Source organism: Rhinolophus ferrumequinum, chromosome 12 (assembly GCF_004115265.2).
Source record: "Rhinolophus ferrumequinum isolate MPI-CBG mRhiFer1 chromosome 12, mRhiFer1_v1.p, whole genome shotgun sequence".
NCBI classification, from domain to species: Eukaryota; Metazoa; Chordata; class Mammalia; order Chiroptera; family Rhinolophidae; genus Rhinolophus; species Rhinolophus ferrumequinum.
The window spans coordinates 37,185,389-37,210,650 of record NC_046295.1 but is presented as its reverse complement, the minus strand read 5'-3'; the positions used below and the strand labels follow the sequence as shown (position 1 = coordinate 37,210,650).

General features: G+C 39.0%; 1 protein-coding gene across 10 annotated transcripts in view; it reads left to right on the top strand.

Moving 5' to 3' along the window:
- Positions 1-25,262, top strand: part of TRPM3 (transient receptor potential cation channel subfamily M member 3) — an 817,113-nt gene that overhangs the window by 653,672 nt on the left and 138,179 nt on the right. The gene's annotated exons all lie outside the window — the stretch shown is intronic.

Here is a 25,262-nt window from a genome sequence, read left to right as displayed (position 1 = left end):
AATCCTTCTGATTGCCTTACCCAAATGAATTCAAGGGAGTAAATAGGTTTCCTGCTGGAAAATGCTGCAGTTGGTCCTCTCTTAGGTTTGGGTTTCACTTTGCTTGTGAGTAGTGAATCACAGATATGCTTATTGTCACATATCTTAGTGACACAGTGTCCAGGCTAATATACTAATCTATATGGGTAGAAGATGGAGAAACCTACCCAAGGAATGCTGGAAACTTCTGTAGATTCTGAGGTGTCCTCCAATAGCTACTAAAACATTTCCTACATCTGGGAAAAGTGTCTTATAAATGTGTAATCACAGAGGCTTCTTGTTACGGTGAACAGAAATAAAAAATGAGCTAACATTCAATGAGTACTTGCCATGTGACAGGCAGGGTGCTAAATCTTTACATGTATTAACTCCTGTAATGTTTGCACCTGTCTCAATGAGAGAGGTATGATTATTGTTTTCACCTTACAGATGAGGAGATTTAAAATCACTCAATTAGTAAGTGAGGGACTAGGACTCAAAACCAGTGATGTTTAACTTCTATGGAAAATATTTTTATTCAGAAATTGTCTCATTGAAGCCAATGTAGTGAGTCGCCCACTTTAGATACGTTCTCAGTAGGCATCGGCAGGCAGAGACGATTCTCAAAAGTCATATGAGCTCACCTGATGCCATGGGAGGCAAAGGAACCATTTAAACCTGAGCGGTGATTCCACTCAGGTTTTGGAGCCTCTCAATTCTGCGTTGACATCCTGGAACGATTATCTCTGGGAACATTGGGGGTGGGAGGACTTCTCCAGATGGACACCAGGGCCAGACCCTAGAAGGCTCAACCACAGGGAGACAGGTAGGGTAGAGAGGAGCTGGAGCTAGCTGCCTTAGACCAGTTCTCCCACTAGACTGCGAGCTCCTCCAGGCCTGGGCTGGAATCGTCTTATTTCTCATGGTGTCCCTATGCCTACAACAGTGGCTGGCACACACAGGGGCCCACCGAGACTGCCCTGAGGGGGGAGGGAGGCAGTGTCTGTGTTTGAGAAGCCAACCATTTAGAAAAAGAGGACATGATTCAAGTAAGCTCGTGCCATCTCTGGAAAATAGCCACATGACCTTTATGAGAAGCCTTTTGGCAGCATCTAAGTTTGAGTTGAAAGGAATGGAGGTGAGGAGCATGGGACAACACCTCTAAACCTTGAGTATCCACAGACCTCAATAGTCTGTCGCCACCAGGTAGAGAAGCCAACGTGCAGACAGGGCTCACAGTCGTGGCTGCTGGTGCCGCAGCAGAGCCTCTATCGACCCGGAGAGTGCCGCCAGCACTCTTCCATGTAGGATGCAGCTCCTCACAGCAGTTCAGCTTCCGTTCAGTTCCGTGCTTTCTCTGCCCCCAAGGAAGTACATGAAACCCTGAGCTTCCACCTGCCTCAGTGTGGGTTTTCTCCTGACGAAGTGCTGATTTTCCAATGCTAATGCCTAGGCTGACTGTGAAACCTTCTCAGAACTATATATTACAGCAGTCCTGCGAATTTTCTAGAAAGACAGCTAAGATTAAAATTCTGGAAACCAGTTGGAAATCATAAAACCAAATGAGGCTGAAAGTCCTCCTCTGAGTATTTCATAGGACTCTTCCCTGGGATTCTGCCTGAAACTTGTCATGTCTTTAATCATGGCCCCTGCTGAATGGTCAACTGCATTTTAACGTAAGATATTTATCGTGAGATATGTGAGGTATCCCTAGCTGTCAGCTAAGGCAATGTGATCTTCACAAGAAATAAAATGTCCTTATCTTCACATCTGGGCAGAAATTAGTATTTTTAAAACCATAAATACAATTATAATAATTTCCATATTTGAGGGACTATTTATGTGCATGGACAGTACTAGGTGTTTTATAAAGGAGGTATACATGAGCTGGCATTGTTTTCCTCCTTCTGAGGGGAGCAAGGGAGGGAACTGAGGCAGGGAGAAGGTGAAGGATGTGTGCACAGCAGGAAGAGCCACTCCAGGACTGTCTTACTGCAGAGCCCAGCTAGCTTCTGTTCGCTATGCTGTGCAGCTTAGCACACAAAACAAGGAAACATTGCAGAGTGGAGTTCCCCTTCACTCTTATAAACTCCAGGTTCCTTTTGATTCCCTTTACAAACTAAGTGGGACGTAATATTCTGAGGTCAGTCTAACCATTGCCAAGTTCAGCTAAGGGATTTGGTTCTGGAGCAAATCTGACATCTTTCTCATCCCAGCATCTAGTAACGTATATAATAAAGAACTGCACTATGGATACATATATAGCTTGTGAAACACGGGCGTTTGGGTCATGTGGCCTCATGGAAAATATGCATTGGTGGGCCTTTTGTAGGAGTATTTTCTACTCACTATATATATTGTTCTTGAAAAAATTCACATCTCTGCTTATTTCCCACCTTGGGTCAAAACAACATCTCAAAACCTGTCACCTTCTGAGAACATATATCCCCCTAGAAACCAACCTGTGAGCTAAGTTCCATCATTGTTATTGAGGAAAAAATAAAAATTAAAGAGGTAAAAACCATCCACAGTAGCATATTAGTGTGGGGGCAAATGTAAGGGATCAGGAGTGGGTGTCCCTCCACCCCCTTCTTCCTCAGGAGGGGACTGGTCATAAATGATATCAGGACCAAGAAAACAGAACCCCAAGTGGCAAGCACACTCTGAAGCTGATTGTGCATGTGAAAACCACAGGCTCTGTGTGTAGAGCCTTTCAGTTTCAGACGGCAATGCCAATTCCTGCCTTCTGCTGCTGCCTCCCGGAGCTCCTATTCACCCTCCAAGCTCCTGCACACACCTTATCCCATAGCCACTAGTTCCAGGCTTAAATTCCAGTGGTCCTTGTTGTTGTTGTTTTTAATGGACCATTCACCCTAACCAAACTAATCTCCTTGCAGTTGTTTTGTAATTTCCTACTTCCCTGCGTTCATTCAAGCTTAGAGCACTGTCTTCGGCCACAACCAATTGACAGACACAAGCACATACATGCCCATGTGTGCAAACACACACCCACATACCCACCCACACCATCTACACCGGGAATACTCTTCACCCGTCTCTTTGTAACTCTCTTATGGTACTTACCATTTACACCTTAGCGTGTATGTCTCTAACTTCCCGTGTAAGCTCTAAAGAGCAAAATCGGTGTCTAATTTCTTATTCTGTTTCCCCTGTACTCCTCACCCCTAATTGTGCTTAGTAGCATAGCATATATATAGCACTCAACATTTCTAAATCTTCTGAGCTGATGAACCGCCCCTAGTTACTAGGAAAGGCTCCAGAAGGGTGTTGTTGGTCCTGACAGATGAGTCTTTGGAGACCCAACTCTGGTGCCTTCCAATGCAGGAACACTTATTTATTTCTTTTGTGAAGGCATATATAAGTTGTATATCGATATTATGTCACAACTCTCTTACCATATTTGGGGAACTGAGGAACAATTCTCTACGTATGCTTTCCTAGGTTCCTAAAAACCAGGCAAGCAGGACTTCTAAAGAGACAGGCATCCTATCAAGATGTGCCTTGTTTAGAAAAATGGATGTTTGCAAGACTCTTACTACCATGAGCAGGGACCCTTAGTGTTCCTTGGTGGGGTAGGGTCTCAGCACCATGTAGGAGATATTCGTGAGGATCACAGTTCCCCCACTGCCCTGGGTCGCTGGGAGAATTAAGCATGTTGGCATATGTAAAGAATGTTTGACTCCTAGGAAGCACTCAATAACTTTAGCTACCATTGCACTTATTCTATAAGTAACTTCGGGTAATAATTAGAGTATAAGCACAGATGTCTACTCTAACCCTTGTGTTTTTTTTTCCCCAGTCCTAGCTAAAATTGTCCAAGAGGCACAGTTTTCCTTCAGTGACCTGCCAGGTGACAGGAAAGAAGCAAGCCAGTGCCTTCCCTATTTAACCCCGAATAAGCACAGTAGACCTCCTATGGTCATGAGGGAAAGAAACCTCTTCTAGGTTTTGGCCTTAAAAAAGGGCGTTTTAGGCAAAATAAATGAAAATCATAAAGTCATGTATCAAGTTTAGAAAACAGTTGTCTCCAACACAATGTTCAGGGAGAAATAGAATTTATCTTTCAGATCAATGCTGATGACGTATACCTAGCTCCTTTTAAGTTTATTTGAATATCAACATAATTTATAAAGTCCAAACTTTTTAAATGATGTAGTGGAAAGAGGATACATCAGAAGGATTGCTCCATTATATTTTCCCTATTAGTTTTCAACACACAGTGGGTTACAGATTTAATTTGGGGGAGTTCTGAAACTCTTTGAGATAATTAGAATATCACTATTCTAGGAAGGATGATACAGACTTGGAGTCAATTTACCTGGTTTCAAATCCCAGGTCTGCCATTTAATACATAACAATGGGCAAGTTATTTAATCTCTAGAGCCCTTCATTTTCTCCTCCAGAAAGTTAAGATAATAATAATATTTATATTAGATGGTTAGCTATAAGAATTAAACAATTTAATATATGCAAATAAGCACTCAATAAATACTTTGATTGTAATGATGATGATGATGATACCTATATAGCACTTTATATTTAACAAAGATCATTTTTATGTCATTTTATTTGATACTACAGCCAGCTGTGCTAAGGACAGTATTAGGATCACCGTTTTATAGAGGGAAACCAAGACTCAGAGGCTTAACTAACAAGCCCAAGGTCATGGAGCTAGTTAGTGGCAACCCCAAGACTGGAACCAAGAGCATCTTTCTGCGAGTCCTGGACTCTTTGCACCATATTTCCACTAATTCCATATTCTGAATGTTAGGTATGACGTAGTTAAAAATGACTGTAAGTTTGAAGCCCATTTTCTCTTATTCCTAGAATAATCAGAATGTTCATTAGATGTTGAGATTCTTAGAGAGAGAAAAAAATACATTGTTGGTTGGCATTTCTGGAGTGCCCTCTGGCCCTGTGTGGTAGTCATTATATTCCTACAAGGACGATGTAAGCACAAAGACCAGATCACTTAATATTTCTACATCAAGGGCAAACTGAAATTATTCTTTTCCAGTATAATTTTTTAATCAGGCTAACTAAAAGCCCAAAATTAGACATCAACTTACCCTATGTCCTTCTCACAAAATATTCATTGAAATTAAAAAAGGAATTAGAAGGAAATATCATTTATATAATTCCTTGTCAAGACAGCTAATAATACCACCTTTCATTTTATGTTGTATAAGTTATAATAATAATGCCTTATATGGACAAAGTTCTGTTGTACTCTTTGTGTCTTTTGAGCTGGACAACAATGGGACAAGAATTATGTCTATTTTTCAGCTAACCAGAATAATTAATGAAAAAAAGAAATTGGGAAAGACCAGAGAAATGTACAGAAAATGCCCGTTTGATTTTCACCCTCACTATCTAGATCTAAAATTCTCTCTCATAAGCAACAAAAATGCATAGAATGTTAATGTCCCTTATCTTTTTCACCCATATTCATCAAAAAAATACTAGTAGACTAGAGGCAATAGAAAAAAGATAGTACTCTCTTTTAGTGGGAAAAATAAAGAAAAATAATACAAAAAACAAAATGTAAATAATACACAAAAATAAACATATTTTGTATGATTTTATTCACTTTAAGAGCTTACTTACTCTATAATTTACATGACAATTGGTTTGAGTGCCAACTCTAGGAAGATATTCCCGCAGACTGGAGTAGTAATTCAGAGATAGTACATCTTGCCCCCACTCTGTATTCCTACTCTGCTTCTTTAGTCCAGGGGATCTTATCCTGCCCACCTAGTCCATTGGTCTCCGCATGGAGTCTCAGGCCCCATTCTCCCCAGTGAATCATTGAATGACTCCTTTTAGAGAGCAGCTCTCATAATGCAACCACCCGCCCAATCAGGAACACTAATTGCCTCCACTAGTGTTTCCCAAAGTGAGGAATCCTGATTCCATATGAGATCATTGCACATGAAATGCAAATTAATATTTTTTATTTTAAGAAATATATTTTTATTGGCATATATATTAGAAATAATTATAATAATACAAAACCACAGATATTAAGCCTAAATAAATACAAAATTTAAAGGGGAATCAATTTGAAGAAAAAGATCTGATGTAGTGTTGGTAATAGATATAGGAAAAAGATGAAGATTGTATAAGAATGAGTGTAGGTTGGAGCATACTGGCTTTCAGAGTAAGTTTCACTTCCTTAGCCTGGCATTCAAGACCCTCCACAAACCAGATCTAGTCTACCTTTCCAGCCACAACTCCTAGTACTACCATTTTTGTCTCTTATACTCTAGTCTAACCAAATTTAATTTTCCTTAAGGAAAAAAACGTGCCTTTTTTTTTTTTTTCTGTATTTTGTGCCAGGTCTTGAATCCTCTCTCAAATGCTAAATGCACTAGGTCTGACAAGCACCAAGATGGATTCACCACCCCTACCCTACATTCTAGTCCCAAATAGGATGTTTTCTATTCCAAATAGGAATACATGGGCCAGTGTTTTCCCTGAATTCAACAGAGCAAGAATTCTTAGCCTAGTGTCTAACAACAACAAGAATTCTGTGAATCCCTCGAAAATATATGCAAGATTTTGTAAGTATAAGCATATTATGGGAGAAAGACACTCAATTTTCACATTCCCCAAGGTATGAATGACTCCGAAGAGTTAAGAACCACTGTACTGGAGACCTCTCCATGGCCGCAACCGAGTTAGAATCACAGGAGCCATATGCATTGCCTTACATTCCTTCTAGTCCCTTGGAGACACCACATCTTGATACACATTTAACTTCTGAGTAATTTTTAAATGTGAAAAACTCCATGTTTCTCATTAGCACTTTTTGTACAGGTACTTTCTTGCATGCTAAATAGTCAGTGATGCCATTTCAGGAAGGCATTGGCTTATGAACGGGCTATGATCCAAGGATCGATCCCAGAATCAATTTTCTCATAAAGCAATATAAATAATTTAGCAAAATTCTACTTTGCTCTAAAGAGACTGAGAACAAGAAACCAAGAAATGTAGGAAATAAAAAAAAAAAAAAAGGATTTTAACCTTCTTCTTTGGGACAGGATTAACCCTAGACAAAGTTGTTAATGTATTAACATTTAGTACCTGCTCCCTCCCTCTCTGCAGTGTTGCTCCCGGAGTCCCCAAACTCTCTTTAACACCCTAACAGGACTTTCCCCATCTTCTTCCTCCAGCGTGACCCATCTCTCACCTCCTACAAGTAATCCCATGTCCTCACTGAAAAGGAGCTGGCCTGGGAATCTGAAGTATAAAATTCCCATTCATGGATATGCGTCTGATACAACACAGGACACATATTGAGCCAAAGGAATTATTGATTAGGGAACTGTAGGGTACTATAACAAGTGAAGCAGGAAATACAAATGGGAAGGGTGAGGACGGGGTGGGCTCCCACAGATTTTGTTGAGTCTTGTTTAGAAATCTCCTTCTATGTCAACTCTCAGATTCAGATGATTTCCAAACTCTGCTTCCTACAGCATCTTCATGATGGATAAAGGCAAGGAGAAAGAGAATGCCGAGCGTAACAGACATTGTACCACCCTTTCTCTGTTTCAAATTTATCTTCGTTCTGTAAACTTTTCCCAGTAGCACTCCTTTAACTAAAGGTTGTAGGACTAACGTTTGAAAATCACTCCTCCAAAACAGACAGATGTTTCCCTGCTTATTCCCTTCCTCTATTTCTGATTCCACTAAATTTACCCAAAGCTGTAAGTTGTGTTGTGTTTTTGACCAATAGTGTTTGCAAGAGGAAGAGGGGGTTGGAGGGTTGAGAGGGAAATAAATGGGAAGGAACTAAAAGGGCTATTAATGGACATAAGTTATTTGTAAACCAGATGTCTGAAAACCAGGTCTTTTCTGCTTTCTCTTCCATGCTAATCAATGTGTATAAAATACGTCCTCTCATTTAAAGTCATTCACCCACACTTCCTTCTATATTAGTATCGATGCTTCTGCTTACTAGATGTGAGGCTCAGTAAATGAATACATTCATCAAATTCCAAGGTTTCAGCCAGGGCCATTACCCGACTGCTGATTGCATGTTACCCAATCTATCATTCTCCCAGTTTATTGTCGGCATTCACCAAACCCAAACCTTCACCTGAGAAAATTGTCCTAATCAGGAAAGATAAACATGCACTGCATAAAAGATCATCACTGCGACTCTTATCTCTACCGTTGATCTTTGGGTTTTGTCGGCTGTACATGGCCATCTTCTCCCTCAAAGGAAAGTTCAATGTTTTACCTGCTAATCTCCCTTATTTGAAATATTGTTTTCCTTCTTTTTCTCTCTCATCTGGCCTTTACTATCATGTTTTCTTTATTCTACTGCCCAGTTCCACTGTTTGTTGTCAGCGCACGGCTATGAATTATGGAAGCCGGTGTTCAGGCATCGCTCTGGGGCTGGACGATCACCTGCATTTCTATAATGATATGACTAACAGTTTATTCATCCCGATCTTTGTGGGCCGTAGCATTGGCCTGTGGTGACCATCTGATGGTAGTTTTCTTCTTCTTCTCCTCCTCCTCGTCCTCCTTTTTAATCCATAGAAACATAGACACGTGACCCATGGAAGCATAGAGGTTTGGGGTGTAAGGAACCACACAGCAGTGGTGCTCAACCTTGGCTGCACATTAGAACTACCTGGGTAGCCTTAAAAACTACTGCTGCCTGGATCCCACCCCTAGAGATTCTGATGTAATTGCACTCCAGAGTGTGAAAGATGTCAAAAGCTGTCTAGGTGGGGCTTCCTAATATAAGGAACTTCTAGCTTTTGCACCATTATCACTTACACATTCTGTTTCCTTCTGTGCCTTTGTCCTGAGAGAGGATCTGGCATAATTTGCCAGAAAAAGATGGGCTTAAGTTTTCTGGAAAATAAATTCAAATTTCATTGATATGAAACTCCTCATTTTCTAAAGATACCACCAAATGAAGCATCATTATACATTGAAAGCAGGCCTGGAGGGGGCTGGAGCAGAGAAAGAGCATAATTAAGTGAAACTGGCCCCCACCAACTTGATTTTAAATACTATGATCACATTCTTGTCCAGGTACTTGGCGATTACTTTCAGCAAGTGGTGAGAATGACTGTGGGGCGTCACTACCACATCATGGGCTCTCTGCCCATGCCAGTGATGAGCTATTTACTGACAAAAGGCAGACGAGAAGGAGAAGGTATCACAGAGTAGTGGCAGGGGGAGGGGCACGGAGGGAAGAGAGGAGGGAAGTGGAAGAGGAGTAGAGAAGAGTAAATTAATACTTAGCTTGCCAGTAGCTTTTTAAAATCTTATCTTCCCACAACACTAAAAGACAGATAATATCATCTCTGTTTTCACAGATCAAAAAAAGTCTGTTAAGAGAAGGGAAATATTTGTTCGATTTTACTCGACTAGTACGTGGTATGATCAGACCTCCTCCTACCACTCTCACCTCATGTCATCCTCCACTCAAAAACTAGTTTCAAAAGGCAGGAACATAGACTCTTCAGTTCCTTTGTTCTTCCCTCCAACCTGGTTCCAGGTGTGAGAAAGAGCAGGTCCTACCCATGGGAGAGGAGGTTTACAGCTCTCAGCGCTCAAGATGGGGACCGTTTGACTTGGGACCCAAGAAATGGAGCTTGAGTTTTTCTGGCCGCATGTTGTCCTCCAAGGGACCTGGGTCAGGGGAAAAACAGAAATTCCACCAGCAGGTTCCAGCAGGTGTTGCATGAACGCAAAGACGGGAGTGTGAGTCCTTTCACCAGGCTTCCCAGGAAATAGGCTGGAAGACTTTTGTTGTGGAGCAAATGAGGAGACAACTAGGTTTTCATGGGGAATAGCAGAGCATTTATAAAAACCCACCATCCTCTCATCTAACAACACTAAGAAACAATGCAATGCTAATTATTCAAACATAGTGTATGGGTAAACTGTTGCACTTCAAAAAAATTAAAAAATGCCATCCTTTTGTTTCCAAAATTGTAGAGGACAGAATGGTAACCAAAGAGAGAAGTGTTTTTACAAGGTAGCATTTTCTTGGGATTGCACCATACTCAGCCCCTTGCTCTTTCAGAGAGATGCCCCTGGAATGGCTGAGTGCTCTGAAGAAAGGGTGCAGTGACCAGATAACACACCTACCAGCATCCCCAAAACTCAGGGCTCACAAGCACCAACTTGCAAATCCCATTATGGACAAAAAAGGGGGGTAGGGTGATGAAGAGAAGACCCCGGCCCTGACACAGATAGAGCTTGAGATTGCCAGGACTTGTCAGTGGCCTCTCTGTGGCTTTAAAGGCCCATGTTCCAACTCTGCCTAAGACACAATGTTTCTCCACAACCCGATTTCTAAGCCGACCTCAACCATCTGCCATCCATGAGCTCTAATCGCTTTGTCTTCCTCTTTCATTGGTCCTCGGAAGCTCTCCATCCCTACGGCAGCTGTTTGATTTCCTCGTGTGGGTTGATTTTGTCGTTCTGCCAGCTTAGCAATACTTGGTAGCTTTCTCAGTCCCAATAGGATAAGCCAGAGGGCTCAGAGAGGAGAATTTTCTAAACCTCCTTATAACATGCCAACAAACTCCCAGACAGCCTGTGGGCACCGGCACAGAGAGGGGCGGAAGCAGAGCAGATGCCAGGCACAGCACACATCATCACAAATAAACATGGGCATATGCAACCAAAGCTCACGGCAGAAAAATCCAAGTAGGAAATACATCTCTTTTGAAAGCCAAGTCATCACACATGCCAACAAATTATAAGCATTGAAGAGACGTCTAGGAGCTGCTAGTGGCATCCATTGCATGGACCCTGGCTTAGAATGTATATTCACATTCCACTTAGGGTTCACTTCTAAGTCACACAGAGCAAGGTAAATTTCTGTTACCTAGAATAGTCTTGTGTTCACCAAACTACCTTTGCAGTCATTCATTCCACAAACATTTGTTGAGTGCCTGCTACATGCCAAGCTTTATTCTAGGAGTTGGGGACGTAGCCGTTCCTGCCATCATTCAACCTACATTTCAGTGGGGAAGAGATAGTAAAGAAATAATAAAATAGATATTGAAGGGAGGAAGGAATGATGTTGTGCTAAGAAATTAAGGAAAACAAGGATTAAAAATTTGCTGCCACATTTATCAAGACGGAGTTCATTGGTGACCCTGAGAATTGCACTTTCAGTGGTGTTGTGGGAGAAAATCCTGAATGGAGTGCATTCAGGAGAGAATGAGACTGCAAAGAGTGGAGAAGCTGAGAATAAAAATGCTTTTGAGAAATTTTGCAATAAGGAAAATAAAAACTGGGGAAGAAGGTGGAGGAGACCAGACATCAAGAGATGATATCACAATAACTCTTGACCATAAATATGTGTATGTATATATATATATATATATATATATATATATATATATGTGTGTGTGTGTGTGTGTGTGTGTGTGTGTGTGTGTATATATATATATATATATATATATATATATATATATATATATATGCCATGACCTTAAATATTTATCCTATCCTATATGGGGAAACACAGAAATGGAGATGTCAGTAGCTATCTTCATTGTCTTCTAAACCCAAGAGAAATGGCATCAAAATACTTCTGTCCTGGGAGCCACTGAGGAATCAGAGTCTCAAATAATGATAATGTTAAAAAGCTGCCATTTATTGGGCACATTTAGGTACTAGACAAATCTATCTATCTATCTATCTATCTATCTATCTATCTATCTATCTATCTGTTTATCTATCTACCTACCTATCTATTCCCCTCTCTCTTTTAAGTCTGAAAACCACCTTACGAAGTAGGTATTAGTGTCAACTTTCCTCTCTAAAGTTTAGAGAGGTTAAGTAATTTTAAGAAATTTGCCCAAGGGAAACAAAGTTATGGATCACCATTAAGATTTGAAAGCAGATTTGTTTAAATAAAAATCTTGTGTTCTTTCCTCTTCTATCTTTTAATGTGAGAAGGACAGGCTTGTGACTGTCCAACCCAAAAATCTCACCTTCAAATGACCTGATTAGGTAGAATACACAATCTAGATGATCTCTAGGTCCCATCTGGCAGTGCTTTTCTTGGATTCTGTGATTCATTTACACAGAAAGAGTTTTCTTTCACATTTCAAATTATTTTTTACATTTTTTACAAATTAATTTCACATCTCTTAGTGAACAATCATCTTGAATTTGATTTTTAATGTAACTTCGATCCAGTTCATTTTCCCATGTGAAAGTGATATATGCTGATGAAAAATGTTTATGATAGAAAATTTAGAGACCACCAAAAAATAAAAGGAGGAAAAATATCACTCACAGCCCCATAAGTACCAGAGACTTTTGTTGAGTTTCCTTCAAATGTATTTTTTTCTATATGTAAGGTTTTAGGTTTATTTTATTTTAAATACAGTCATAATCATATATGTGTTTATACAGTGAAATTTTTTATTTAGCATTAAAACACTTGCATTTTTTATGCTATTTAATAAACATACGTTTTTTAAGATTATGTCATGCATTATTTCATAGTGGGATTCCCCCACTGAAATTGTGAAGGTTGAGTTTTAAGGTCAGGAAAAGATATGGATAGAGCCTCTAAGCCTCGCAGCCGCCATGGCTTTAGAAAAGAGTAGGTGTCTGATTATAAGAACACCCAACAGCTTCTTCCCCAATTATACCATAGTTCTCAAAACGGTGTTCTGTAAGGGAGCTGTGTTGGCAAGTATTTTGAGATCATCCAATTATCAATTTTATGGCCCTATTGAGAACACTTGAAAAAGCTTAGGATTTAGAAGCATGCCAAAACTCCTATCTGCCTAATAAACCCCTTCCTGACCACGAAAATTGCACGTGAATGCTGTTCATACGCATCTGATGAAGACTGCCTAATATTCTAGTATTTGAACAGAGGATAATTTTTAAATATTATAATGCAGAGATGACCCTTACTATTTGACCCTTTTCACTCATGAAGTTTATATAATACAATTACTTTGAATTCATTCAATGTCCAAACATGTTTTTGGGCAATTTGTTGAGTTGCTGAGTGTCATGGATTCATGAAATTTGAGGTAGTCAAAGCCTACTATGAATGTGGCTAAAATGCTGACCCCTGGTAAAAGTCCCATTATAAATCTCCTGTTTCATGGGTATAATGTACCAGCTGTTGACTAACAGAAACATGATCTATTATTCAAGAGGTCTTGGGTCACTGTACAGCATATTCTTCAAATGCAACAAAAGCTATGTCAGGGACAATGTTAGAAATCAATTGGAACCACCAAAGAATTCCCTTTCATTCTTTTCCCCATGCAATCTCTATTTCTCCTTTTGTCTTTCTTTCCCTTTTGAATTGTTTTGGAAGTGGTGTTCCCAATAAATCTATGTCTGATACGAAGTAGTTCATTTTGTAAAACGTCGTTGAAATTGAACTACTAATGAATTTTTTTTTTCTTTTTTGGACTGTTGTTCCCTGGGGGAAAAATGTATCTTTTTGACTGTTTCGTCTCTCATCAGTATTTTTTTTTAATGCTTTTTCTATGTATTTGGGAGCAAGAAATATAACTCTGGGTTTTGGTGGAGCCAAAACACTGGGAAGTGTAAGGAAAAACATGTCTGTTTCAGGATAGGACATACTGACTAGCTAAAAGCCTAATTTTAAGCTCTTTACTGCCCCCATGACTAGCCTATATTCTGAGTAGGAAGATATTTGAGAAAGACAGCAACTATTTGGGGAGTGAAAGATTTGCAGTAGCAGTTGCTGAAACAACTGGCTCTCAGCCTGTCCAAACATTCTCCCAGATTTATAACATAAAATTACTGTGTCCGTATGAGCCTCCAGGGAGCTAAAACAACCAATTGACAAACTGTTCTGCTTGCTGTTAAGGTTGAACTGGGTCTCTCACCTTCTAGATCCCAAAGCCTTCAAAACTAGGCCAAGTTTTTAAGCCCCAAGTTTTTAGGGGAAATTACCTGGTTATTATCATTTCATCATTCTGGCATTATGAGAAAAAAAAAAGCAAACACGAAGAAGTTTTACATGGAGCAAGACAAAACAGTTATTCTTCTGCTTCTGTTTGCTTCCATGGGTTCTTAATACTTCAGGGTAAATTTTCATTTGTGTTCAATGTTAACCTGACCCACTCATCACTTCATAGAAAGTTAAATGACAGAGCATCAGGGGTCCCCAAGAGAAAGAAATGGTAGGGATCATTGAGATGAAATCCACCTGTGCAGTTGGGAGATGAGGAAACCAGGACTTTAAATAATAATAGTGATAGCAACAGCATTCACTGAACTCCTGTATTTTCCAGGTGGCTTGGTTTTTTCAGCTTATCTCTGTCAAGCTAATTCAGTTTCTCTATGAACATGCCCACGTCTTTTCTGAGCGTTTTACACATATTAATTCACTCTTCTCATAACAACTCATGAGTGAGATATTGTTGCTCTGCTTGTCTGTAAAACAAACAGATGGTTTGTTGATGTCCACAGAGCCAGTTAAGTGGTCTAATGTGTATACTATATGGTTAGGCATTATTATATTATCTATGACATATATTTATGTGATAATATATTGTACGTTATAATAAAGTTGTATTATTTTATATAATAATAAATATGATTATATTGGAAATTATAAAAACCCATTTTTCTAAAAGCTTCTATGCATCAAGTATTTCATTCAAGAGTGTTGTAATAAGTCCATCATACTTGGTATGGAAAGCCAGGAAAAAATAATATGCCATAACCCACATAATAAAAGTCCTCTCATTTCACTAGATACTGAATTAAAACACCAACCTTACATCTGGAGATGGTGTTCAGAAAAATACTTGTTGAACTAAAATCAGAAGCTCACTCTTACAGTCAAAACAGTGGCTCATAGGGGTCCGGAGACCATATTTTCAAAACTAAAATTTAGACTAGATGGTCTTGGATGTTAACTGACAACTGGAGAGAATATTTGAAATAGGGATGATTCTGGAAAATTCTACTTGGATAGTCAGTGTATGTGTTTAATGTGTGTATGTAATGTGCATATTTGGTGTGTGTCAGTGTGAAATATAGAATGACATTGTTTAACTTCTTTTGTTTGATACTTTAGTGAAGCATTTATAAAATTGTAAAACATAGCCATTTTAAAAACTGTATGTAAAGCCGAAGAAAACTTTGAATTCGAGAGCAGAGCATCCAGTACTCTTTCACAGGTCAGCATAATTAAGTCATCAGTGACAAAGAGGAAGTCTTGTCCCTAGATTTCATCCTAATTCCAGAAATGCCTCCTTTCCTGTCCATATAACAAATATAAGATCATTCACTATAAAAAGGTGTGATTAGGACACTTGATTCAGAAAGCTGCTAAAACGTACTTTTCCTTTAAGGGACTTTCAAGTTCTTTCCCACCCTTTGTCACATTGGCCTGGGTGGTTCTATGATTGCTGAGTGTGTTCAGTGAAGTAGTGCTTGAAGGCAATTGAGGCTTCAGCTTGATTGGGCCTATAATTGCAGTCAGCCTACTTGAAATTACAAACTGGACTCCTTCAAATGAAACTTGTCATGCCCAGCAAAGCTGTTGACTGCCTGTCACATCTGGGAATTCTTGGAGAAATTGAACTAGCCTGGCAGACTCAAAGCACCAAGCAACCTGGAAAATCTTCCTGAGCCTTCCCCTCCTTTAAACATCAGGGATGCTGGTGGCTACAGCCTATCTTCCTCAGTAGTTCCTGATAGAATGGTGGTCATGCTTTAGGGGGCCCTTTTTAAGAGATGATGAGATTCTTGAAAAGACGTTGTCTTGAATAATTAAAGAATTTGTCATTCACATGATATTTCTTCTTTTGAAAAAAAAAATCTTCTTCCACTGCCCAATTCTTTTTTTTTTTTAATTAAAGTTTATTGGGGTGACAATTGTTAGTAAAGTTACATAGATTTCAGGTGTAAAATTCTGTATCACATCATCTATATATCCCATTGTGTGTTCACCACCCACAGTCAGTTCTCCTTCCATCACAAATTTTAGGGACTGCCTCATTTCTGTCTTAGGACCATGGAGTTATAGTATGTTTGAAGTTCGTCTTACCTGCTCTTTCAGACTGACAATATAATTACAAAGAGCCACTAATAGTGAAGCCAAACAGACTCTACTACCTAATAAAAACTAGGCTTTTCTTTTCTAAAGGGTGAATAAAAATAAAACCTGATTTCTTTTTAAGGAATTAGAACTATCCATTGTATTTGGTATAAACCCACTAATTTTCTTTTCATTCAGAATTGCAGGAACCCACTAAGTAGTACATAATTTTGTAATTTCTCCCCATGACTAAATTTAGCTTCATTTAGCTGCTAATATATTCTATTGTTTCTTATTTTAAACAAATTTGTTTTTAAAAAGTCTCTCTTACGCACATTTTTCTCATCTAAAAACTGTATTTGCTCTTTTAACTAATAAAATTGCTCTTGTGATGCAGTTTTTAAGGTTATAAGCTCTGAACTGAACTTCACCTAACTATAGTTCCTATTCCAGAGAAACAAATATCTAGAATCATAGTATCATTAAAGTTTAGTAAAGAGTTAATTACGTTATAGCTACCAAATCATCCAGAACATGAGATAAAGGGCAAGTGATTCTAAAGATAGGCACAGTACATAAATATATATAATACAGATATAGATGATATAGATATATTCCTTTGTGTATATGTATAATATATGCATATATATATAATATACATATTAACTAGGAGCCTTAAAATGGGTTACTGTGTAAAGACTGCACTGCCACTTTAAAGGCACCCAGTTAAAATTTTAACTGAAGGATTCTGGTGAATATAAAGGCTCTTAGTTAATATAAATTTTATATATATATATATGTATATATATATGTATATATATGTATATTTGTATGTTTATACATATAAAAATATATAAAGGCTCCTAGTTAATATGTGTGTATAAATACATATGGTATGATATATATAAAAACTGGGAGCCTTTAAATATATATATGTATAAATATATAAAAATACAAATACACACACACACACACACACACACACATATATATATATATATATTTCTAGGTCCTTGTATAGTGCCTGGCACTTTAAAAACTCCTAGGTAATATTTTTGGAAGGAAAGATGGAAGTGTGAGGAAGAATGAGAGGGAAAGAAAAGGGGAGATTGAAAACGTAACCAAAAGAAATGCAAGATTTGTATGAGAGACTCAATATTTGAATGTTTCTTGAATGTTTCCATGCCTCTATCCATACATAAACTTTCAAGCTAAGGGATGTTTTGCTGCAGTGGACTGATAAGGGAGAGGTAAAAAAAGGAAAGAAACATCTCTCACTGATGTCCAGAAATGAATAACAAAGTGACAGACTCAAAGACAGGTGTTGGACAGAAAATAATTGCATCCTACTTTTTGCCACTGTTACTGCAATGAAGTGCAGTAGCTTTATAATGGTTAAAAATATGCACATTTTCATGTCATTCTACCATGCCTGTTTTTTTTTAAATTTCACTTTCTTTAGCAGCTTACTTTATTCATGCCATTATAGTTCTTTTTCTGGGCATCTAGGGAATTCTCTACTTAAAAAGCAAAGTCCAAATGATGATTAATGATAAAATCTGTTTGAATAATCTGACCAATCAGTATGTCTTCTTGCCAAAGCAGTAGAGAGGAAATTCAAGACTAACTAGTAACCCTGTCTTTTTCTTTGTATCCAGGCTATTTTAAACCTCCTCTGCAAGTTGATGGTTGTATAGGAAGTAAGAGGAATTGAATTCTGAACTTTAAAGAACAAAAGGAAGTATAACTAACAGTCCTGATTCTTTTCTTCTAGTGGTCTTTGCTTTTCCTTTGAATCCACTGAGTAGAAGTATGCACTGCACAAAATAAGGAGAAATGAGGTTTCAGTGACAGAGCAGCCAGTCAGCGTGGCCTGAGAGCCGTCCGGCCTTGAGTGTGACCAACAGGGCTCTCTGCTGCTCCACCTGTTCTCTCAGCAGGCTCTTGAAAACAGTGACCATGGACAAACATGGAACACTATCTCTAACCTCAGTGTGGCTTCCATTCATTTTCCTTCATTCTCTCCATAGAATCCAGGAACTCTGATGAGTCATCCAGCAGAATGAGCAGGAGGCCTGCAGCTGTGTAGTGTTTGAGAGCACAGCATGGGAATCCCAACTATGTGACTTTGAATAAGTTACTTTCCCTGTTTCAACTTTAGGTCTCTCTACTGGAAAATAAGACCACTGTGTTTCCCCAAAAATAAGACCTCGCCGGACCATCAGACTAATGCGTCTTTTGGAGCAAAAATGAATATAAGACCCGGTCTTATTTTACTATAAGACCGAGTCTTATATAATGTAGTTAATATAATATAATATAATATAATATAATATAATATAATACCGGGTCTTATATCAATTTTTGCTCCAAAAGATGCATTAGAGCTGATTGTCCAGCTAGGTCTTATTTTCAGGGGAACAGGGTGTTGATACTGAGAGTCATTGGAAAGATTAAGTGAAAGTTACACATGTACAATGTTTAGAGGGCTGCTTGCATACCACAGATGCTGTTTTTATTATTAAGAACTCGCTACTCTTCTCACTTTAGGCAGACATGTTTATATCACTTACCATCTGCTCTCCCTAAGAGTCTAGAAATGTTCAATCCTTAACTCCCTAGCAGCAGAAAGAGCTCAAATAAAATTAATTAGAAAAGTTTCCTGCCCAAAATATGACAATACTTCATTTATCTAAAGATCTCTTATATAGAAACTTCAACTTCTCGGGACCAGGAAGTAAGAAAAAAACTTATTTGAATGCCAACACTGATTATCCGACAATCTGTGCACCAAATTCCACACAGTCACAGGCATTCAGTGCCATAGAAACCACCACTGTCCTGCTTGATTTGGGTCTGGTATGCCTGCTCATTGCAGTTAGAAGGCAGGGAGGCATAATGAATGAATGAGGGTTGTGATAAGAGTTAGTCAGACTGTAGATTTAGGAACCTATGAATAGCCAATGCATGAACTCTAAACGTGAGCAGTCTAGGGCCATTTACACAGAGCCAAGTGGTCCTGCTTTTCTTGAAAGTCAATGAGAACATCACTAAATCACACCAAAAGAAAGCAATGGATTTTCTTTCTCTTTAATACTGTCTAAGATGACAAATGAGTCTGTTACATTTTAGAAAAATTTCCATCCAGGAGAATGCACTTGTTTTTAATTGGTATTAAGGGATAACCCGTACTTAGCTAGAAAATTCACTTCTGTAGAACACTTCATTCTGTAATATCTCCCCCATAAAATAGACATCATTGTATAACTGTACCTTTGAGGTAATAGAGATATGTGAAAAAATGCTGGCATTTGACTGAAGTGTTTCCCTGAAAATAAGACCGGGTTTTACATTAAGTTTTGCTCCAAAAGAGGCATTAGGGTTTATGTTCAGGGGATGTCCTCCTGAAATATCATGCTAGGGCTTATTTTCCAGTTAGGTCTATTTTCAGGGAAACACGGTAAAATCGAACATTTTTCTGGTGGTTCTTTGTGAGAAAAGCAATGATGGTTGAAATGTACATTCTGCCCTCCAAGAGAATCACATTCAAATTGTATAGAGTTGCTTTCTGGAACAATGGTTAACATGTGTAACAGTCACATGACTCACAAGACCACTACATGTAGTACATGTGTGCACACCCATTTACCTCTTTTTGTTGTGACAGGCAAATAGATGTGTATAAAACTTCTCTCCACTTCTATTCTCCAAAGAGAACAATTTGATGAGAGATTCTGTCCTTAGTCTTGGGGTTCTCCACGTATACACACATTGCTCTGTGGCAGCTATAACCTAAAAACTTGCTGACAGCCTTGAAGTTTTGTCATACTTCCCACTTTCCCAATCTCTCCAGGACTATGGCTTGATTCAAAGGCATTTTAACGAAGAGCTTGTTTTTCTTGCTCACCAGTGCAAAATTTTCGAGGATACGCAAAGAATATTCATTCTGGTTTTACTACAGGGCAGAACACTTTCTGAATCACCCTGTACCCTCCAGGGTGCTACCCTGGGCCTATGCTCACACTTTGGAGTCAAAAAATGGAAGTTATGGATAAGTCATCATCTTCCCCCCAGTCACCCTGGCTTCCCGGTTTTTGTCAAGAGTAGCTCTACGCTCATCGTACTGAGGCTGAAAAACTAAGAGTCATCTTTGATTCCTCCCTGTCTCTTGACCCCTGAAATCAATGCACCTCGTGATTCTTCTTCAAGTCCCCATCCAGTGCCTCCTGTCCATCACACAGCCACCGCCTAATCCAGGCCCTGCTATTTCGTCTCAGGCCTGCTGCAACGGGCCCACCTCCAAACCACACCCTAAGATTAATTTGCCTCCAACAGCTTTTGACTTTAGCAAGTTGGCCTCGAGAGGCTATGAGCATAGCTTTTAGAGCTGTACAGATCTGAGATCCAATTTTGCCTCTGTCATTTACCAGCTAAGTGCTCTTGGGTAACTAATTTAATTTCTGAGCCTCCTAGGGTTGACGTGAGGATTAGTAAGGGTATATGTACGTATATACCGGGGGTGCCAAAAAAATGTACACATTGAAAGAGATGTTATCATCTATGCATTACTTTTCGAAGTTAAATTGAATTCCGGTAGCAATGTGTAGTATGACGTTCGCTCAAAAGATGGCATGAATCAAATGAATGCTAGTGTCATTCCTTGTATTACAATTTTAATACAGTTTTTGCCTTTCTTAAAACGTGTATACATTTTTTGGCACCCTCTGTATATATAATATTACATATATTTGTATATTATATATAATGCATATATATAATATATTATGCTTCGTACAAGGCCTAATATATAGTGAATTATGTCCAAATTCCTTGACACTGAAGATCATTTATAGCTTGGCCCCAACCTTCCTTCACAAGTCACCTTCCCTTTACGCAATGCTCCAGACAAATTGAATATTTGTTTGTAATGTTTTTAATGTTTACTTTTCTCTTATTTTCTCTCACCATTGTATACTTCCTGCTCCTCCTCACCATCATACTTCCCTGTTAAAATTCTAACTACCTCACGAACTCCAGGTCTAATCCTGGCCTTCTCCACAAAGCCTTCTTGTGTCACACCAGCCAGAAATGGCCTTTGTCTCTTTAGCCCCTATGTTCTTTTCCTAGTTAGAATTTTCTTGTGGCCTTCATCACAGCTTCCTCATTTTGATCACGTCTGAATCTCTGTTTCTCCCCAAATGTTTTTACATGTGACATGCACATATGACATAGAACATATGACACAGAACAGTAAAGCAATCCTAAGAGAGAGAGAAAAGAATTACTCTGTTTGGGAGAAAAACAAGCTCTTCCAGTCATTCTGAAAAGAAAAGGTTAATCCCAAAATTTTAGCCTGAAAATTTTTGCAAAGCGTTTTGACCCTGGAGCAGTTAGCAATTATAGTTTGTGGAATGTGCAACAATGAGAATAAACTCAGCTATTCAATGGGAGGATACAGGGCTGTGTGTCTGTAATGGCCCAAGGAGGAGAGAGGGATTACTTGGCTTTAGAGAGAATAAATAGAGCTGATAAACTAAATTCTTCTTTCTTTGAATCTGAGCTTGAAAGAATAGAAAACTTTTCAGAATAAGGTTCATTGTAGGTTGATATAATATGACAGTCCGACTGTAGACTAATACTCCCTTTTACCATTTAACAAATGTCATGCTCTTCCATTGTCAGGCCAGAAAAGGCAGTTTCATTTTTAATTTGCCAAACTGCTTTAGGAAGGAAACTGGTTACAGGGAAAACCTACCGGGGATGCTTTTTGTTTCCCTTGTTGTTTCCATTTTGTCATATGACAAAGGGAGTTCTTGCTTCTCATTCTTCTCGAGTGACCCTAAAAAAGATCTGTGGTCAAAGCACAAATTGAAATCAAAAACTGAAAAAATAGAAATAAAGGCTGCGTCTTCAGAAAGGGCATTGTGTAAATAAACAAGGAATTTTTCTCTGTCCAAGGGAGTGACAGCCAGGCACACAAAAACAAGAACAGGAGAGCAGCCCTGGCTGGCATGCAAACTTAATGGCAGAGGAGGCCCTAGGAGGATCTGACTTCTAGTTAAAGGTCTTTGTGATTTTCTCTTTTATTTGTGATTGTTTAAGACAAAAATGCAATTGTGCATCTTCGTTTGCAAATGCTTTCCAACATATAACTCAAACAAACACACACAAAATAATCAGGATTATCTTGGGTCAGACACATACCCAGGATATCCTGGCATTGGTCTTCAGATGTGGGTTTGGGCACACACTTAAAAGCAGCCCAAAGGTTTTCACTCTTCACTGTCTCTCAAGCTAGGAATTTATTTTAATATTGGTTCTTATGACTACACGGGGACATCCTTGACCAAATGGCAGTATCTGTTTTGGCTAAGATTAGCGTGGAAGGCTAAAAGTGTAGTGAGTCCTAACCCTTTCATTGCTGAGTACCCTTGGAATGGTTCTACTGTGTTTCCCCGAAAATAAGACCTAGCCGGACAATCAGCTCAATGCGTCTTTTGGTGCAAAAATTAATATAAGACCCAGTCTTATTTTACTAAAATATAACACTGGATCTTATATAATGTAATATGATATAATATAATACCTGGTCTTATTTTACTATAACATGACACGTGGTATAATATAATATAATATCATACTGGGTCTTATATTAATTTTTGCTACAAAAGACTCATTAGAGCTGATTGTCTGACTAGGTCTTATTTTTGGGGAAACATGGTAGGTACTTCACTGTAGACATCTTTGCTACAAGCATTTTTGTCACAAATATTTTTGCCACCTAACTAATTGGCCATAGGCAATTTTGCCATAACAAAGATAAAATAACTGGTTGACAGTTGAGTTTTTTCTGTTTGGCCTCATTTCTCCATTGATGAATCAACTGCCTTTGGCAGACTTAATATATTTAAGCTACTTATCAGTTTGGTTTCATTTTTCTACTGACAAAGTTCTCTGTTACTCCCATTTTTATATTATTTATAAATCTTAGCTAACCTCATACTGGTCCATACAGTGATGAGTAGATAGGGTAGAGGTGGTCTTAAAATAGTTAGCATTTCTTCTAATTGATGATTTGCCACAAGAGTTAGTTTCTTATTTTGAAACACACTACATTGGAAGGAGTAAGAGAGGCCAAGGGCCCTCCTTGATGTGACAGAGTTGAAACCACACATTCCATAGAAAGAAGACAAGTGCTTAGGTACAATCCACAAAATAAAATCAGTTATTTTCACAGTATAAACATTAATCTACACACATTTTAAATAAAGTCTTTTTAATGTTGTTATTCATTTTTCATGTTTTATTATCCTTTGTAATGTCCCTCCTTTATTTGTTGGGATTTCATAGTTTTTATGGCAAAGTTGCCTCGTAGCCAATTAGTTATAAGGCAAAAATGCCTGAGGCAGGGTTTCTACAACAAAGATGTATCTCTGGAAATACAGCTAAAACACTGGACACACCTTGGAATTTAGCACGGAGCCTGTCTTTTCTTTACTGGAGAGACTGGGAATACATCTTAGATGGAAACTTGACCAGTCTCTGGTTGGGAAATAATGTAGAGATACACAGGCACCTGAACCCGGAGATGGAGCCTCCAAGACTCCAGTTCTGCCATTCCTAAACCCAGTGAGGGCTGTTCAGTCTCAGATATGTTAACTGAAAAAGTATTCTGACACTTGTTAATGATCGTAAGGAAGCCTTTATTCAAGGAACTACTGTAGTGGGGTTTGTAGTAAGGGAGAGGCATTGGGCTCAACTCTGAATAGAACAAGGAAAATGGGTATTTATGACCAAGGAGCAGAGTCAGGGAGATGTCAGGGGATGTAAAATCACTAAGAGACTAAGGTGATTCTCGTTAAACTGACCTAAAGGGTTCTTGCTGAAGGCAGACCAGGGTGATCAGATATCAATCACGTGGATATCGATCATGCGGGGAATGAGGAATTTGGTCAGATATTGAGCATGAGAAATATGAAGGCTGGGGGATTCTCAATAAACTGACTTAGCAAGATTTTTGCTAAAACTGGGCAATAGGAAGATGAACAGAGAAGCCCAAAGTGGAGAAAGGGGCTCAGAGGAGTCTGACTAAACTTAGGTCAAGGAGACAGTCTTTGTCATACACAGTCCCCATCTGAAAACTATGGGCCAAATTTGAACTCAGAATGAAGGATTCATTCCACAAACATTCATTGAGCACCCACGATGTGCCAAGCACACTACTGGGTCACAGGGATATAGAGATGAAAGAAGTGTCCTTGCCTTCTAAGAAATCAGAGACTATTGAAGGAGGCAGATAAGCAAATAGGACCTTGTGCCCTTGAGCCAGGCTGTCTGGGTCTAAGTGCCTTCCTAACTGCATGGCCTTCCATGTAGTATCTAACCTCTCTGGGCTCAAGGTCACCAACTGCAAAATGGGATAGTGATAGATTTTTGTGGTTTGGGCCCAAGTCATGTTTGTGAAGTGTTTGCACAGTATTTGGCACATTGTAAATGCACAGTCAAGTGGCCTTAGTAATATTGTTATCATTGATGTTGGCATTGTTTGTGGTATAGGGTCAGTACTGTGACAGAGGTATATTCACATAGTTCAGAGGAAATGCAATGGACACATAACCAACGTAAAGGATAATTAGTATCAAGATGGGCTTGCAGGAGGTGACAGCTGAACTGTGCCTGGGAGGACAAGGGGCAATTAACCAGGCACAGCTTCAGGGGTAAGACATACCAGCAGGGGGAAGACAGGGCAAAGCCACCACAGTGGGAGAGAGAGCTGTCCTAGGGAACACGCATGCCAAGGATGGCAAATAAACGAGAAGGGAAGTAACAATTATTGAGCCCATGCTGGACACTAGAAACTGTGCTGTATGATGTAAAAAGATGATCCCACATAAAGCTTTTCAATAATCCTTAGACAAAGAGTTATCCCTATTTCCCAGGAGAAGAAACTGACGTTCAGAGAGGTACAGTAGTACCTAAAGCCTAGTAATCGGCATGATTCACTTCCAAATCTGCATGATTCTAAAGCTTGTTCATATTGTACAGAGTCTGTCCTTCTGAGCCCGAGCACAAAATGTGTTAGGTTTCTGGAAGGATGTAGCCTGGGCTCTGTGGAAGATGGGAACTCAAGCGCTAGACCAGTATTCACAGTAAGGGGTTTGGGCCATGGGCACTGATGGGG